The sequence below is a fragment of the Lemur catta genome, chromosome 11 (assembly GCF_020740605.2).
Source record: "Lemur catta isolate mLemCat1 chromosome 11, mLemCat1.pri, whole genome shotgun sequence".
NCBI classification, from domain to species: domain Eukaryota; kingdom Metazoa; phylum Chordata; class Mammalia; order Primates; family Lemuridae; genus Lemur; species Lemur catta.
Window position 1 is genome coordinate 23,584,587 of NC_059138.1, and position 7,012 is coordinate 23,591,598.

Consider the following 7,012-nt stretch of genomic DNA (forward strand, 5'->3'; position numbering starts at 1 on the left):
CCACTTCTACTCTTCTTCTTTCAACTCTGTTCCAAGCCACACTGTACTACTGTCACTTCTATAAGTCTACCATATTGAATTTCAGCTTTTTCCTAGTTTCATTTCAATGTTCAACTCTCCCCTTCCCTTCCACAACCTGCCCCTCACCCCCCCCACACACACACCCCACTCCCATATTCACTTGCAGGTCTCAGTTTAAAACTTCCTTCTTCAAGGATATCTACTTTGACCCCTTTCCAGACTTTGTAAGAAACCTTTTTATATTTTCATAGCACTCCATACTTCCCCTATTTTAGAGCTAACTTTGTCATGGTGTATTCTAAATCAATGCCTATTTACTTGATTAAATTCTCTATCACAGTGTAAGCTCCTTAAAGATATGGGCCATAACTGTTCACCACTGTACATCAAGCCACCTAGTACAGTACCTGGCACATATAAGGTAGACAACAATAAATATTGAGTAAATAATGAGATTAATATGTATTTGAAGATCATTAGGCTAGAATTAGTGAATCCTCAGGTCAAATATTCACCTAAGTATTATGTTTATTAAGCACACTTCAAAAACAAATGACCAATAAGATTTTTTTTTTAAAAAAAAAAAAAGCAAAAGTTCTCATACGTTATCCTAGCAACACTGAACTGCTTGTAGGTCCATAACGTCTCTCCCAGTCTTTGCTGGTACTAGTCACTCTGTTGCAACATGGACTTTTTCTCCTTCCACATCAATATCTAACTCCATCCACTTTTTTCAGGAAGCCTCTCTAAACCCCTGACTGGTTGCCCCTCCTTCTCACTCTCAAAAAACTTGGTTTTACGTTCCAATTGTGTTTCTACTGTACTACATGATATAGTGTAAATAACCTCATTCACTTTGGTCTCGGTTTCTTTATTTCTAAAATGAATGGGTTGTACTGGATTACTGATCTTTAATTTTATTTTAGCAGTCAAATTCTCTTATTTTACAACTAAACTTCTTTTACTAAGTCCAATGCTTACATTGATGGAAGTCTTGTCAGAGATCAAATGTGTCTTTTCAGTTAGCTCAAAAACGTGTTGGGATCACTGAAGGGATGCGGCCCCACCCTATACTGCCCAAGAGGCACCACCCTTGAAGACACCTTGAAATCACCAGGAGGTGCCTCCCTTGTAGAGACCACCCCAGGGCCTCAGTCATATCATCACATATGTGTGGTCTTTCTAATACAAGAAGAGATAATCAGTTTCTTTGTTATCTGAAATTCGAAACAAAAGCTTTCCCAGCTCCTAAAGGTGGATACTCAGGGAAGGATATTGAGTTCATGAAGAAGTGAACATGAAACTAGTCCTGCAGAAGTGCTATGTGGACCAGCTGGGGCCCTGAAAATGGATACATATGGGAACCTGAAAGTGCAAACACTAGAAACTAGTAATCTCAAGTATACAGATTTGATTACCCTGGGCCAAATCATAAAATTTTATTAATTTGATCATTCAAAATTTCTCATGTGATCACGTCAATTTGTTCTGGTGATAAGAGTCACGCCCTCTCAACATCCTGAGTTAGTTTAAAAATAAATATAAAACAGAGATACTTCCCATCACAAGTAATATTTTTTTTCTTTCTAGACCTCAATTCCAACAGAGAAAATATTCTCTGTAGAAGATTCAAAAAGGTGAACACAAACAAATCAGAAAGATTATTCTGGAAAAGTTTTTCCTTTTGTTGACCAACCTCTAGGGTAGAGTTTTATAACTCTCATAAAGCAAATCTTGTTTTGCTACTATTTGTATTTCAGCTACTAATCAAGAAAATAATTGCTGAAAGTGCCATGACCCAAGTCTTAGATATATCCGTTGAATTGATTTCTTTGCTGGAGCTAAAATTTAATAGGTTTCGAAGAGAGCAAAATCAATGGTATATTCTCTTTTAAAATCCCTTATAACTATCTCAACTTTTCACTTTTCATATAGAAATGCATGGTCTTCCTCACTGACTCTGTATAGAAAAATTACATTCTAGTCAGATTGCTAAAAATTCAAATATACTAGCATTTGTTATTTTAAGCAAAGACTAATATTTCTGCCATTTGGCTTGACTTGCTTTTATACTTTTGTATTATCCAGTATCAACATTACACAGAAAACTGATTTAAAGAATAATGCTTGAAGAAAATAAGGAAAAATAAGGAAAAGAAAAGAATAATGCTTGGTCAGAGATAGATCAACAGTATGGAATATTATGATTTCTTTTAGAGAATCTTAGAAGGAATTTTATTGATACAGCATACACAGCTTTGACTCAGATTCTAGGAGAAGGAAGTAAAATATGTATCCTTAGAAAATCACATTTCTTTTGGAAAATTGTTGAAAAGTTCAGCTTATTATGATTTTATTTTACAGGATTTAAAATTAAAAGTGATGTAATTGCTAGGGAAAATACACTGGTTGAGAAGTCATGAGAGACGGAAGCCTGAAATGCTCTGATCTCCTGCTACATCATTATTTGCTCAGGACCAACTAGGTTTCAAAATTGTCTTTGCTTTTCAGTGGATTTTGACCAAAATGTGGGGCTGCATTTCACAAACATTTGCCTCCATAAAGAGCTGTGAAAGATTGAAAATGTTTGTTACATATGTGTTAATTCATCTTTAATTTTATCCCTTTTTGCACTCAAGTTTCTTTCCAATTTAAAAAGAAAAAGATTTGGCTATGTAGTTCAGTGTATTTGTCTAAGTGCGGTTCAAACATATTTTATGTAGCCCAGCAGCTGCATTTTTGTCTGGCATATATAAAGGTCTATTTTAATAATTGTTTCATTTTTACTTTCAAATACTTTAACTTGGATATTTGATTTTTAAGATAGACATAACCATATTGGTGCTATATCCCAAACACAGTACCATTTCCCCCTGTTAATTCTAATTAGGCTCTCATATGTGGCTGTGGTCCCCAATGCCTGGGCCACTGACTAGTACTGGCCTGTGGCCTGTTAGCAACTGGGCGCACAGTAGGAGGTAAGTGGTGGGTGAGCAACGGAAGCTTCATCTGTATTTACTGCTGCTCCTCATCGTGACCACTGCTTTAGAGGAAAATATAGAATATCATTTGATCTTGATTTGGCAGATTACCTGAAAAGGACACCTAAGCACACAGGGAAAAAAAATGATAAATGGGACAATATAAAAATTACAAAACTTTGTCATCAAAGACAGTATTAAGAAAGTGAAAATGAAACCCATAGAATGTAATGTGCTTGAATCATCCTGAAACCATCTGCCTGCCACCCCCCTCCCACCCCCTCCCACTCCTGGTCTGTGGAAAAATTGTCTTTCATGAAACCTGTCCTGGCGCCAAAGGCATTGGGGACTGACTGAATATGGCAAAAGAGAGAGTATGGAGTAGGCAGTCAATGGAGCCTTCCAAACTAACAATTAGTAATTCAGAAACAGAGAGTTTGTAACCACAAACTGTAAAAAAGACATATTTTGAGTCTCAGAAAATAATAATCTATGGGTTGCATGTCACCATTTCTGTTTGAAAAATGGGCCTTTTGAATTCTCTGAAGCAAAAAGGAAAGAAAAATTATTAAAGAAGTGAATTGAGTGCTGCGTAAAACTTCTACTGTTCAATGATGTATCTTAAAAGTTGAAATAGTCATTTCTCTTGTTCTGTAATGTGTCTTATTTCAGCACACCAAACACTAAATGGAATGTGATAGATTTTATAAAAATGCCAAGACAGGTAATAATTTACATGTTCCCTTTTGTAAAAAGAAATCAATAGTACGTAGTATAAACCTTATGAAATGCTGACACAGAAAAATCCATGTTCAGTCAGTTCTTTTTGTGCAGATAAATGACCTTGAGTTTAAACCAGACAGTGATTAGCTAACTTCTTCTCTGATCTATATTTCTAAAGTAAAAACTCAGACATAGATGAGTTGTGACTATTCCCATTTAAAAAAATTATAGTTATAGCTGAGCTAAGCTTTGGAAAAAGATTTGAAAGACATTTGTTTTTCTTTTTGCAGTGAATGCATTCTAAATTTTCTTATGAAATAAGCTTATTACTTTAGACTTTTATTTACCAAGCATAATCTCTTCAAGGCTTATAAGTTCTTGATGGTATTTAAATTTTACTAAAAAAATCAAAAGCAAAAAACAACAATAAATATTTGAGTTACCAAAAGCAATAACAGTAAATATTTTAAACATTATGAGGTCTTTTCATATCTACCTAATCAACATAACAACTTGGGTGGGCAGAACTGAGAGTAGGTATCAGTATCCCTGTTTTACAGATGAGAAAATTGTGTTTCCAAAGAGGTAATTAATTGGTATTGTCCCAGGCTCCAACAGAGTGGCTGGATCTCTCTATGATTTTATTCATGGTCATAATAAGTCTTTACTTAAGGAGCCAGAACCTGGCAGCCATCCAGGTAGGAAGGCATCATTGTTCAGTTAAGGAGGGAGCAATTTATGAATAAGGAGGTATCATCTCAGACAAGCACAGGCAGTATTTTCCCCAGCCACTCCCCAAGCTAGATAGCTGAGCTCTATAGCTCACCACTTTGAAAATGATGTCCAAGGATGCATTAATTACAATGGACCTTCTAGGAAGGATGTAAAGGGATATTTCCCTGTTTAGGTTTGATTTCTTTCTGAGTAGGAATGGAAATTAGTGACATATTTATGTGGTCAAGAGCAAAAAAGGATAGAAAAATAGCTTACACGTATAACTCAAGTTCCAAGCTAATGAAATGACACAGAGGCAATATCACTGATTTTATTTTGTCTTGCTCCATAATTAACCCAGATTTCCTCCTTACAAACTCCATTTAAAAAAGCAAAATACTATGGTTACACTAGAAGCTTCCTCCCATCCCATCACCATTCATTCCTCTGTTACCTGAGGTGACTAATATTCTGAAGTTTACGTGTATTTTTTCATTCAGCTATTTTATGCTTTTATGATATGTAATGTATGATTTACTGTATTATGTGAATTTTAAAAATTACACAAATAGTAGCAAAGTATAGTCAAGGCATCGAGTTTTGCTTTTATCTCTTAAATATTTGTTTCTGAGATTCAGTGTTGTTGAGACATATAAGTCTAATTTTGTTCTTTTAATGAATATACAAGGGAGTATAAATTCAGTGAGAACAGAACTTCACTTTATTAACTACTCTGCCCTAAGTAACTTAAGCAGAATATCTCTTTAATGAATTAATAAATTTGGAAGAGTGAATTAGTGTATATAAATGAATAAATTAATGCATAAGTGAATATATTCTATTAGCCTACATTTTTTCTCTTTCTCCTTGTGTCTAATTTTGATATTAAGGTTATTCTGGCTTCGTAAAATGAATTGGGTAACTTTTAAACATTTCATATACTTGTATATTTATTCCTTAGGACGTGCTAAGGTTTAGTGCTTTCTTGTTGGTAGACCTTGAGGAACAATTTGGTTTTTTAAATGTTATAGTTCTATTTAGGTTTCTAAAAATTTTCTTCTTGGGCTAATTTTGGTAATTTATATTTTTCTATAAAGTTGTTCCTGTTGTCTACGTTTTCAGATTAATTTGTTTATTAGTTTCCTATTGTTGCTGCAATAAATGACCACCAATTTAGTAGCTTAAAATAACACAAATTTATAATTTTATAGTTCTGGAGGTCAGAAGTCTCAAATGGGCCAGCAGAGACTTTTCTTTGCCCATTCTAGCTTCTGGACATTGCCCATGTTATTTGGCCCGTGGCCTGGCTTTTACTCTGACCCACCTGGATTGTCCATGATACTCTTTCCATCTCAACAGCCTTAACTGAATCAAATCTGCAAAGTCCCTTTTGTCCTGTAAGGTAACAGGTATCAGGAATTAGGATGTGGACATCTTTTGGGGGACCATTATTCTACCTGCCACGAGTGGCATCATATTTTTCATTGTATTTTCTCCTGTCTCTGGAGATGTGTTGCTTAAAAAAAAAAAAAAAAAAACAATCAGAATATGTTTATTTCTTCTATCACTTTCTCTTAATTTGTCTGACATTTGTCTATTTTATTAGCTATACCTTGACAGCTGTGACAGGGTTGTGGGCTATAGTATAAAGGTTAGAAAGGCATGATCAGCTGCTCTGGGGGTTCTGTTCAAGTAATTTTCCCCCTCTTGACATTTCCCACTACTTCATCCAACAAAGCTACTTTCACTGTGCTCTGGGTGTTCCAAGCAACCCATGGCAGGATGCTGTCTAAGTCGTTGCATCCTGAACATTCTCACTCTGTGTCCCACCCGCGGAACTGGTGATTCTCTACGATTGAACCCGCTGAGCTCCTTTTCCCTCCTGCCTCAGCTCTCGGCAATACCTAAGGAGGTGAGGGCCTCACCTTACTATTCCCTCGCGGGCTGAGGCCTGGGCATGCGCACCGCCCGCGGCCGCTCGGAGGGGGTCGCGCCGGTCTCTCCCCTCCTCCCCGCCTCCCTCTCCTTTTCCTCCTTTCCCCCCACCCCTCCCATCTTCCCATTCGCCCCACCCGGTCTGGCTGGTTTCGCCGTCTGGGGAATCAGCCTGTCACGCCCATCCCCAGCCCCTAGCCGTTCAGGCTCTGCGCCTCCGCCCTCGATCCCTCGCCGCTTGCTGCTCGGACGAGTGAAAGCCGCTACGAACGGCCAGAATGAAACGTGTGTGGGATTAGTGAGTGGTAAACCACCAGGGGATCCCGTCTCCCCACAAACCAACGTCTCCCCGAGGAGGAGGACGAGGAGGGGGAGGGGGAGGAGACAAGGAGCCGAGCGCTGGCTTTCGCGAGCGCGCGCCGCGGCTGGAGCGGCGGGGAGAGGCCGGGCCACCTCCCCTTCCCCGGCCGCGCTCCACCTCGCCCGCGGCGGCTCCAGGCACCACCCGCGCCGCCCGGCTGCGCCCGCGGTGGCCGCGACAAGCTCCTGCGGCCGGCGGCACAGTCCGGCGACGAGCGACGCGCTCCTGCTCTCCTGCCCCCCATGATTCCCTTCGCCAGGCCAAGCCGCCCCGCAGC